The sequence below is a fragment of the Rhipicephalus microplus genome, chromosome 3, assembly GCF_043290135.1.
Source record: "Rhipicephalus microplus isolate Deutch F79 chromosome 3, USDA_Rmic, whole genome shotgun sequence".
Taxonomy (NCBI): domain Eukaryota; kingdom Metazoa; phylum Arthropoda; class Arachnida; order Ixodida; family Ixodidae; genus Rhipicephalus; species Rhipicephalus microplus.
The window spans coordinates 85,990,450-86,003,228 of record NC_134702.1 but is presented as its reverse complement, the minus strand read 5'-3'; positions in this window follow the sequence as shown (position 1 = coordinate 86,003,228).

Genomic DNA, 12,779 nt, shown 5'->3' with positions numbered 1-12,779 from the left:
CACAAAATATCAATACTGAGCCTAAGATTACAGCTCCAAAACCTCAGGAAACACCGAACAAGACAAGAAGTCACCAGTTCCACCACGCAAGGATTCAGACACCATCCCATTAGTTTACGACAACGAGCACGCACGCAGCAAGAACAACGATGCCGAAGAACGATCTACTGCAATGCTTTCAAACAGTGTCCACTCCTCGCATCAATGGCAACTATTTCACCAGTTTCTACGCCCAAGGTGTACTTGTGTTTTCCAGAACGCAACAGTCAGCCTCGCCCACCAGAGCTGTACTAACCCCGGATCGCTGCCCTCTCCTGTGAAATCTTTGTGCGACATTACGGAACTTCAATCTGACGTGGAACTAATGCCCATTTGAACATTTTTTTGTGTGTATTCTAAGACTGCTTGTTCATCAGGCATTGTAATATGCAACACGCGCATTCTTTCGGGGGGAGGGGAAATCCTGTAACGTAAGAAGGTAGCAATGGTTAGGAGTTGGTAGAGGTAGATGAGGAAGAAGTTAAAATGGAATAAACATGGCGTATGAGCCAGGCCACCACGTCTCCCATTCATCATAGCGTCACTTATATATATATATATATATATATATATATATATATATATATATATATATATATATATATATATATATATATATGCCAGAATTACCCGCCTCGTGAACTTGTATCATTTCACTTACATCCTCCGAAGAAGGCTGGTCCACCAGCCGAAACTGTTAGGATTAAATAAGTATTTTATTGTTTTGTTTCCTATACTGCACTATTCTCGAAGTATATAACTATATATATATATATATATATATATATATATATATATATATATATATATATATATATATATATATATATATATATATATATATATTAGCGAAATTGCAATTTTTAAACTTTTGTGAAACATGTTTACTGAGCTGTAGTTCTTAATTTTTCTGTTTAGTATTGCGTTACAGATGGCAATGGTCATACGAAAGATTGCCCTGAAGGCTGCCAGTGTGTCCTCTTGACAAGGGAAGGAATCAATACTCATCAAGGAAACTGCACATACGTTCCAAGAGCACGCTCAAATTGACAGGAAGTTCAAATAAATTACGTGAATATCCTCCATGAGCCTATTACTGTGTCTTTCTTTTCCCTTCATTAGTTATCGACTGTTTAATGAGCTTTGAGTATATTACGATGCATTACGTTTCTGAATTACCCACAACGAATTTGAAGTAGCATGTGCACTGTTAAATGGAAGAACGAAGTAAATTGGCATGTGTGCCGCATACTTTAAAGAAAGTAGTATACTCACTCGCTATTCACACAGACAACTACGCTTTATAAATTGGCTTTGCTGTTGTAGTGCGGAAACAATCGCAATTCATTGAACTTGCTCAGGGGATTGCACAGATCAGCAAGTCAAAAAAATAAGAAAAGTTAAGCTTTAATGGTATCTTTCAAAAGGATATCGAAGGTTTGGGACGAAGAACCCCAGTTATTATTATTACGGCGTGCTTTGAGAAAACTTGGGCCGAAAATTGGCTGGGTGGTTCAGATTGAGAGTTTAGCAAAAATATCGTGGTCATCACAACCACAACACCGAATAATTAGGAAAACCTGGAATTGACCCTTGGCCCAAGTCAGTGCAATAATGCTGACAATGATAATGACGATGAATGAAAAAGAATACAAACACCTACCCATACATTCTGCGTAACCAAATGCTCCTAAATGGCCACATACATGTTGTTGACTTAATCTAAGAATGCTTCAAATAAAGGCACTCATACGCTTTAACAAAACGAAGTGAACAAGAGTCAAGAAGTTATTAGTCTACTTGAATTAAGAGGACTGCATCTACCATGCTGTGTTTGCTTATATATTCATGGACAATCTTCCAGACAACCTGAAGCAGCAAAGTGTGAGCAAGACATGTTAAGTTATACTGCAAAGCAAGAAAAGTCAGAGCACATAATTGGCTTCCATCTCAGCTTGCGAACTCGAACATCCGCTAAATAAGTACTGACACCTGATATATCTACGGGAAGGAAGCAACAAGTGTGTTTTATAATTACTTTAGAGTAATTGTACAGACCATTGCTTTGGGGTCATGCGGTAGACCTTGAGTGGCTCCACAAACGTTTTCAGCAAAACAATTATGTAAATGTGAAAGCATTTTTTGGAGAACTTCGGCGAGTTAAAGCGTGTCTATCTATCTATCTATCTATCTATCTATCTATCTATCTATCTATCTATCTATCTATCTATCTATCTATCTATCTACGAGTTTTAGCTCGCCTGGCCGTTTGGATAATGGGATCTATACCAAAAGTGGCATAGCATAACATTACTGCATGACAAGGCTAAATGACAGGTCACAACAGGAAAATAATGATATTTTTTTCATGTTTGTTATCATTTGCTTGTCATGGTCTTCATGCTCTTGTGGTGGTTTAGTGCACATGACATAACGCAAAACTGGTTTGGTACGACATGACTGCATCTCAAACAGAAGTGGCAGGCCCTCACGTGGAAATCATGACAAACCTGTCATGAAAGAACATGACTACAAGCTACGCTCATGATGCACTCGTGGTCGTTTCGCTACCTTTACATACACCAATTTTGGTATTGCGGGACGTGAATGAATGACGAAAGTGTGATACGAAGGTAATCATGGGACGCGAGTCATGGGACGCGAGTCAGCATGTGACTACATGCCACGCTCATCAAGCACTCGCGGCCATTTCGCTAGCTTCGCATGTACCAAATTCGGTATTACGTGACGCGAAAGGAGGACAAAAGTGACACGTCCAAACATGATAATGATGACTTGCGTGTCATGTAACAACATGACTACATCGCACACTCATGATGCGCTTGTGACCGTTTCGCTATCTTCACATATACCCAATTTGGTATCACGTGACATGAATGAACTACAAATGTATCTGACTTGTGCACACATGATAGTCGCGAGATACGTCTAATGTAAAACATGACTACATGCCGAGCTCATGATGCGCTTGCGGTCATACGGCAACTTCTGGTATACCGAATTTGATATTACGGGACGCGAATGGATGATGAAAGTTTGTGGCTTGTGCAAACCTGATTGTCATGAGATGTGTGTCATGTAACAATATGACTACATGCCTCGCGGCCGTTTCGCTTGCTTCACATATACCGAATTTGTTATTAAGAGTGTTAAAGAATGAGAAAAGTATGTGACTGGTGAAAACATGATAATTAGGAAATGCATGTCATGCAAAAACATGAATACATGCCAGGCTCATGATGTGCTCATGGCCATTGGGCTGGCTTCACATGTACCAAATTTGGCATTCTGTGACGCGAAAGGGGGACAAAGGCAAGTGACCCGTCTAAACATGATCACATGCGTGTCATGTAACAACATGACTGCATGCCACACTCATGATGCCCTCGCGACCATTTCGCTAGCTCCAAATATACCAAGTTCGTTATCATGTGACGTGAATAGACAACGAAGATAAGTGACGCGTCCAAATTTGATGATCATGATGCGCAAGTCCCGTAAAACATGACTACATGCTATGCTTGTATCATGCTCATGACTGTTTCGCTAGCTCCACATTGACAAAATTTGGTATCACTTCACGCGAATATACGAGCAAAGTAAAAAGCACGTCCAAACATGATACCCTTGATATGCGAGTCCCGTAATACATGACTACATGCTACCCTCATAGCACGCTATCTCGCTAGTGCCACATACACCAAACAGAGTATCACGTGACGTGAATATACGAGAAAAGTAAATGACTCGTCTAAACATGATAATCATGTTATGCGAGTCACGTAAAACATAACGCGGGCAAAAACTGCCCGTTCATCAAATTTTAGCACCTGACCTCAGTATACGTCAACTGAATCCAGCAAAAATAGCGCACGCGATTTGATCAAACTTCGCAGGTTCTGCCGGAGTGACGCAGACTCTTGCCCCTTCCCTCTCTCTCTCACACACATACACAAACACACACACCGCCGTGCAGCCCTTCATTATGATTCGGCGGACAGAGTCAAAGGGCGCAATGCATCATGTTAGCTTGAGCCGCACCCGTATGCAGCCTGTGCTAGCTTTTGCTCGCACATTTAGCATATCACGCACGGGCCCACCTAGTTGGACTTTCTGCCAAACATGACGGTGACGGCATGTAGGCTCCTCGAGTGTCCACAATATTGCAATCGCAATAAAAACAAGCAGCAATAAAATAACTTCTTTTGTTTAAAGAGACCCCTTAGTAAAACCCACCAAAGAGTCGAAATGATGCTATACACATGTTTACCAGAGAAAACTGCGCATCCCATCGAAGGCTGTGGGTATACCACGCTACAGGAATTCAACATTCGCTGTGGATGGCCCTTTTATTTTCTGTTTCTTTTTCTTGTTTTGTCTGGCGACGTCAGTCCGCAAGTATAAACTTGTAGTTCTTGAGTGGCTAAGGTAATACGGGGCAAAGATGATTAGAGATGAAAAAGATTAAAGCAAACTATTCTCATATTTTAGCATCTCTAGGCTAATGAGATATTTCAGAAAGTAAATCAGAAATAATTTCCCCTTTTATTAGATGCGGTGTGTTAGGGAATCGAACGTTACAACTCATTCAATCAGCTATTTTTAGGTGTGTCAAATAAGTATGGCCATTAAACGAAAACAGCGTTGTATTGAAAGCGTCACATGGACTGTATAGGCGAGCAACGCACAAAATTATGGTGCCTCTAACTTTTCGCCATGGAACGTTCTCTTTTCGGGGCGAAGCTATCTATGGTGTGGCTTGGGCGTCCCTCGTACTACGTAACCACCAGTGGCACATACCCGAAACAGGCGTAACGTTTGACCTCCAAGGTGGTGCCGGTGAGAGATTTCTTCTGTGCGTTGTTTAACAATAAAAAATAGTGCTCAATGTACATGCTAATGGCTGCTAATGGGGAATGAGAGACAGGAGCATTCGGCTTTTAGTCAACGCGCACTCTGCGATCCCGATTCGCAGCCATTGGCATGTACATTGAGCACTATCGGACAAGAAAGGGTTGCTACAATATACTCGCTGGGTGTAACCTCCTTAGTTTTAGAAAGGCTTAGCGAGCGTTGAGCCGCAGGGCCATGAATAAAATGAGCTGCGATCCCCATTATCAGCCATTGGCATGTACATTGAGCACTATCGGACAAGAAAGGGTTGCTACATTATACTCGCTGGGTGTAACCTCCTTAGTTTTAGAAAGGCTTAGCGAGCGTTGAGCCGCAGGGCCATGAATAAAATGAACTAGTATATACCATGAATGAATTCGAGATGGTTAAAGGGGGGAAGCAGATACGAAGCGCGAGCCGTAAGAAATTAAAAGCTGAATCCTCCTGTCTCTCATTTCACATTAGCAGCCATTGGCATGTACATAGAGCACTATCGGACAGGAAAAGGTTGCTACGTTATACTCGCTGGGCGTAACCTTCTTGGTTTTAGAAAGGTTTAGCGAGCATTGGGCCGCAGTGCCATGAATACAGTGAACTAGTATATACCATGAACTCAAGATGGTTGAAGGTGGGAAGTAGACCCGAAGCGCAAGCCGTAAGAAAGTGTGCGTGTGCCACCTCTCGTTTAGTCCTTGGAATGTCCACTGAATGGCGGTGCTTCTGTATGGGGAATATATGATAAAAAAGATGCGAGATGGTGGGACTTGGAGTGTTGAATAGATGGACGAACGGACACACAGACAGATGCATGGATGGACGCATGAACGGACGCACGAGCGGATGCATGAACGAACGCAGGGACGGGCGCACGAACAGACGCATGGACGGTCACACAGACGGACGCATGGACGGACGAATGCTTCGCCCCACTCTCCATCATTCACTCCTTGGATATGCTGCCATTTTTTTCTTCATTACTCTTCCGGAGGTTCCAGATAACCAAATGGGGCGCTATATTGACTGAAAGGAGTGCATGCTACTATAGTAAGTGAAGGAAATTCAGTCCCACTACGCATTGTATGAAAAAAAAAACAATATCGTTTATACTAACTCGGGAGCCATGTAAGTTCCTTGTTCATAAAATTGTAATTTGTTGAACGCCTGCATTTAGGCCGCTCTGTTTCTGTTTTTTACTGATCTTCCTCTTACTTTCATCTGTGTGATCTAGTTAGGCAGACAGCTGCTAAAAAAACGACACACGTTCAATTTTAAATGAATAAAAAACCACTATACGAACAAACGTTCTCTTCTTCCACATTTGCATACGACTTTCTCGAGCTGCTACCGGCAGCGGCTGGACAACTCATTTGCAAAGCAACCGATACGCCACGTAATCAGCTTCTCCAGCGTAAACAAAACGCACTTCCACTCATTTTTTTTTTAAATTTGTTGCCTCCAGGTGAATCTCAATTTCATAGGACATGCTTGAATGGGAAGCACTGCAATGTCAAGCCTGCATACTCTTGTTTCATGTTTGTGGATTTTTATTCTGCGCTTCAAAAGGGTTTGAACTTAAGCGCCATGGTAAGGCTTCATTTTGGGAGTCAGCGCAAACACACGAGGCAAGACAGCCGGACAGCGGCAAGCGCATTCAGTTTTTCTCATCTAGCATGTTTGCCCTGTTTCTCTATATGTTGTGCAACTCCAGCTACCGAAATTCTTCACCGTTAGCTGCATACGGCCTCTTCCTCTTCTTTTTTTTTTCTTTCGTTCGGTTTGGTGACTTCACAAGTCAGCAAATATCATCATCTATTTTCTGCTTTTACCGTATTTGCTGTTCGATGAAAGGCCTAGGGAAGAGTCTTTGTTTTGGTTGCGGCCCTCAGTAGAATCTCGTGATGTTTTCGTAGATTATTGTGTGGCTCTCGGTTTACACGCCGATTTATAGTCTTGTATGACAAAAAAGTGGCTAAAATTAGTGCGGTGGGCACTTAGGTGATGCCACCATCTGTATTTTACTCTCCTTTCTCGGCTCGCCCTCGCAGATTTTCTCATGCAGCTAAGCAGTGATCAGGGCATCTCGCTAATGCTCGTAAAGCAGATCACACAGGCATAAGGGCACCATGGTTTTCTAGCATGAAGACGCAACCTACACATGGCTAATGCAAACGCCTTGTCTTGAAAAAAATCTGGAGGTGGCCTTGTGCGTCAATTTAGGTCTTTGGTAGTGGCGCTCGAACACCAGCCTTTGTGTACCCCGGTGTGTTCCTTCTGTAGACTTTTGAGTTGGGCTCGCTGCCGAAGCAGGTCCTAGAGATCACGTAGACAGAATTACATAGCCTCAAGTTCTTCCGCCAGATGCCACAATAACCGCAGGTGCTCGCAATTGTTGAATGAACTCAAAAAAATTCCATTCATGATTTTCAAAGTGAGTTTACTCATATTTTAGGTAAAGCTATGGTTGGATGTCTTAGGTATCTAACGTAACTCCCAATTTGTACCTAAACGATTATTTTTCTTCTTGAAAAGCACCCTTTTCTATAATTCAGAAAACCGGAAGTGAATCCTCTACTGGAAGTGCTTAGAAGAAAAAAAGTCGCAGTAATACTGTGCTCGTGCCATCTAAAAGGTTCATTGCTCACCTTCCTATTTCTTCGTCAAGTACTTGATTCCTACTTTTACAAGCGTACCGATAGCACTTTATATGAGTATATCTTCGCTATGGCTGTAAAAGTTCATTTCAAGTGCAAGTTCAAAGTTATTTCTAAGTGCTCTATATAAAATATCGTGACTAAATAAAGCGTATGAAGAAGGCCATAAATTGAAACGACTTGTTTTTTATTTGCAAGCACATGGTATGTTTTCCTTTCTCTTTATGCAATATCTGGGGCGTTCGCTGACGTTAAGCTTAAACGACTCTCTGGAGCTCCAATTCCCGTAAAAGCGACCTTCATCTGCCTTTTTCTGATACCTTGGTATATAAAATATTTTTTAAATTCTACACTTCATATCTCTGAAAAGTACTGACCATGAGGCCAACATGGGTTTCATAATACAACTGAAAAAAAAAGAAAAACATAGCTCCCACTATAAAATGTAATATATCAAAAAGAAACTTTAAAGCACAACATTTAGTGGCACACATTCTACTTTCTTTCTGAAAATGTCAAGTAAACAAATTCAATGGTGCTCTCTATTTAAAAGGCTTGGGCCACTTTACGCTTTCGAAGCTGTGGCTCTTGCGTGACGTTTTATTTTCGTCCTACTTTATTGTTCGTTCCCTTTGCGTGAAAATTCAACTTATAAGAAAATAATAAAAACCAAGCATTAACTGAAAATTGAAGTTAAAGCGACAAACAACTAAAGAAACTCGTGGTAAACGTAGTGCTGTGCAGAGCGCCACAGACCTTTTATTAATTCATTCATTCATATCACTGTTCCAATATGTTCGATGTGATGTTGCGTGTTACATGTTCAGAATAAGTACCGCGCGAAAGCGTGCGGTGCTAGTCACTGACCATGTTTCCACAGAAGTAAAAGTACAATACGCATTATATGTTCATAAAAAAAACGTATGAAGCCAATCTGAGGCACAGCAAACTTCGTTAGAGTTTTATTTTTTAACCGACTTTTTTTCACAATATATGACAAAGCTTGCCTGCGTCTTATCCTTCAATACATACTGTTTTTATAACCCACGTAGACATAAGAAACATATTATAAACGCAAATCAAGGTGTTTTTTACGCCAAGAAATTTTACGCTGCTAGCGCTGAACATCAGTGTGTTTTTTTTTTCATACAGTTTGTTTCATCAGAGTTCCATCACTGTCGGGCTCCTGCCATTTTCGCAACGAGCTCTCCGACGAGGCTGAAATGTTTTGCCGCAGCTCAAACGTCACTTGAGGACCAACTTAACAAAGTATAATTATTTTCTTTTATTTATTCATTCAATGACAATAAGAAAGTAGGAGAGTGTAGCAGGCGCCTCGTTTTTTCAGTACCATACAAACCAACTAAAAGCGACCGGCAATCAAGCCTAGAAGAGCTGTAGGAATTTCTTTTTTTTACTTGTAATCTAATATTGATTCTCAAATAAACTGAAATGCTTAAAGTGGACAAAAATAATCATTTCCGTCAGTGGGATCCGATGTAAATCCTCTGAAAATAAGTAGTCGAGAGAGCGCCATTTATTCTAGCCTAAATAGTATAGAGCACGTGACGTGTAAGTCAAAGGGTGCGGGCTCAGTTCCACTTCATCGTATAATAGCAAATAGTAGCATTAGGCTTGGGTGCTTCTCTATTCCACAAACATTATGAGTTATGGTGTATTGGGTATCATGCAAGTGTGTTCGTAGTGATTGCCCCAAGGGAGTTGATGAAAGGCTCCATATAGGCCACTCTTCAAGATTTAACTGTGACTGTGCAGGATGTTCTGCGCACGTCTGGTGCTTTCTTGGCCATTTCTCTGCCGTTCGCCAATGCCAGACCTTTTTCCGTGGGCAAACATCTCTGTCTTTCACGGTTCCTCTGTTTATTTCTCTCCTCCACCCCCCTCCCTTGTATGTCTCAAGCTGCTCGCAAGGGGTGGCTAAAAATCAGACACACAGAAAAGAAAAATTGGCCCGAATCTACATGTTACACTGTAAATGTCGTCGAAAGACGATCGCTGAATAAAAAAAAAAACGGTGAATGGTATTCTGCACGCGCTGCGTTAGAGTACCTCGAGCGTGTGGCGGAGGCGAACGAGCGCATCTAGGCACGTTAGACACAAGTGCCATCTGGCATTTATCTTCGAAAACAAAGGCGTGCAGCCAGCGGAGAAAGATGCGCGCCAGTCTCGGAGGTGATAAGGTGTAGAGCGCAAAGCGACGGACAGGTGCCATCACCGTAACGTCGTAGAAAATCATTGGAAACACCTTTTTGAGCATCGCGTTGCACTGTCAGCGCAGCGCAATTAAACGCTACATTCCGTAGAGTTACTTGTGTGTGCCTCTTCAAGTATAAAGGCAGGCATAGAAAACATCAAAGCAATGTTTTTGCGCCTCAGATATGCGCAATAATTGTTTTTTACTTGACAATCGCACAACTATGAACGCTATACCTTGAGCAATATTGGTGAGCGCTGCGGATGGGGTTGACCGTTTGGTGCCGTTTGAGGTATCGTTAGAGCAGACAAACAGAGAAATGTACAGACAGACAGACAAACAGTTGGAATTTTTGTTGACCATGGCTTCGGTTACAGCCAATACAACGGAAAAACGAAAAAAAATCAAAAAAGTGCGTAGTTCTTTTTTATTTTTTGTAAGATATCTTGCACAACATAATCTTTATAGCACGAAACGTGCAAAGTAGTAACGAGGAGAGGATAGAAAAAGAATGGAAGGCCAGAGATGTGGCAACCTCTTTGCTAGAATGAGGAAACATTCACAGGTGGCAATGCATGTCACTGTACAGCGTTCCTTCCGATTTGAAGAGCCGGAGGCTTTAAAACGTCAGAAATATTTCATGTACTAGTACGCTGATGGTACGAGGCAGTCACTGCCACGTACCACTGCTTGCTTCAGAAGCCATCTCCGTTATTTTTTTTTCTCACTTTAGACCTATCTCAATAAGTCTTTGAAAGCCTCGCACCTAGCATACGGAGGCGGGCAAGAAAATGCTTTTGCGCTTACTAAAATTGCACTGCATAGATCTGTCAAAGAAGTTCTTTTTCCGCTGCCTACGCGTGCCCTTAAAGCCGTCCTTCGGATCCTGGCGACAGGAAAGATTGTCACGTCACGCATCGTATAAGCTCCGATGGTGTTAAGGCCACCTTGAGACGATATTGCCTTGCACGCCACGACACGACTCTTGAAACCAATTTGCAAGCTCTTCCAAAGCCGGTTATACCGTTTGCTCATAATTTTCTCCTTTTCTTGGGCGTTTCATGGTACGGCACCTGCATCATGGCATGCTTTCGTGTTGTTTTGTAAAATCCGGACCAAGTTATTGCGACGATGGCGGGCCTGCCTAACGGCGTCATATAAGCCATATTATATATCTTAAGCTCGTGCATGCTGACTAGAACGATTTCGTAACCCTGCTGTTTTTCGACTTCGTTTTACTTTTAAAATGAAAAGTCAGCAACGAATTTTATTCCTGTATGCATGCAATTGCATAACTCTTCCATTTTTGTTTCTTTCGTGTCAACCATCAGCTGAGATATGCATATCTTTACTATAGCTTTAGCTCGCCATTGTAATTTTACCAAAAAAAAAAAAAAACTCTGCGAATCGCAACTACCTTGGGAATTCAGGTTATGCGAACTGCGCGGTCGGAAGGTGGTTGTTTTCAATGTGCTGTCATAGTTTTATTCAGCGAAACGTTCCGAAATGACGTGAAATACATGTACAAATGTTGTACACACAGACATACTTTGAACTGTCGCATATTTTTCATATAACCAGTTTTCTTACAGTTGCGTAACAATGTCAACAAAAACATGGGTATTTTAGCAATACTAGCAGCGGTGAGCTGAGGTGTAGCGTTTCCGTTAGCGAGGATGATAGCCCTGGACACTTATAAACTTCGGCGGACGCCACTTAGTAATATAGACGTCGTACGTTAATCCGACGTCATCACTGCATCATAATAGTACATATGTAATGTGTATAAAATTCGATAGCCAGCAATGCAACCACAATTTACGTTTTATGAACATTAGAACCAGTTTGAAAAGCACTTCCGAGACATGGCATGGCTCTGTGGTGGAATACTCGATTTTCTCCGAGAATTCCGAGCTTCAATTCTAAGTGGGACCTTGACACTTATTCTTTGCATTCGACGGGTACACGCTGCCGATGTCATGTTTTTGTAATGCTCTCGTGTTAAAACTACTTAAGACTATTCTAGCTGTTCTTGGGTAGATATAAACTCTCGATCAACTTGGCACACACCCACATACATGTGGCACATACCTTATCTCGGGTATGTGCCACAAGTCGGCAAGAAAGGGTGTTACGACGTACGCGTCGGTATTCTGACAATATTCATGGTACGACCAGCGAGTCATATTCGTCAAACTATGTAATTTTGCCCAAGATAGATAGATAGATAGATAGATAGATAGATAGATAGATAGATAGATAGATAGATAGATAGATAGATAGATAGATAGATAGATAGATAGATAGATAGATAGATAGATAGATAGATAGATAGATAGATAAATAGATAGATAGATAGATAGATAGATAGATAGATAGATAGATAGATAGATAGATAGATAGATAGATAGATAGATAGATAGATAGATAGATAGATAGATAGATAGATAGATAGATAGATAGATAGATAGATAGATAGATAGATAGATAGATAGATAGATAGATAGATAGATAGATAGATAGATAGATAGATAGATAGATAGATAGATAGATAGATAGAAATAAGCACTACGCCACAACATTCTGTGGGATTTTTTTATCGTTTTAGACGTGAACGCTCTATGTTTTTGAAGGATCACTATGTATACACTTCAAATAGTAATAAAGTAAAAATTCTTTTGATCAGCTTCCATCTTGCAGCTTGGAATAGCGACCTTTAAAAGAAGGTTTTAAAATATTCTTAAGGAAACCCCTGTTTTATATGTAGAATGTGTAAAGAGGTTTATTCGGCGAACCAAACGGGCCGGTGGAAGATTCGAGATAGCGACAGGACAAGGAAGATGGAGGAGCTCGAGCGCCGATCTCGTGGTGCCTTACTCTGCGATGATGCTTGTTGTTCCCTTTTGTTGTCATCATTCCTTCATTATAATAGCCCCCGTCGAGAAAGATCAAGCCATCCT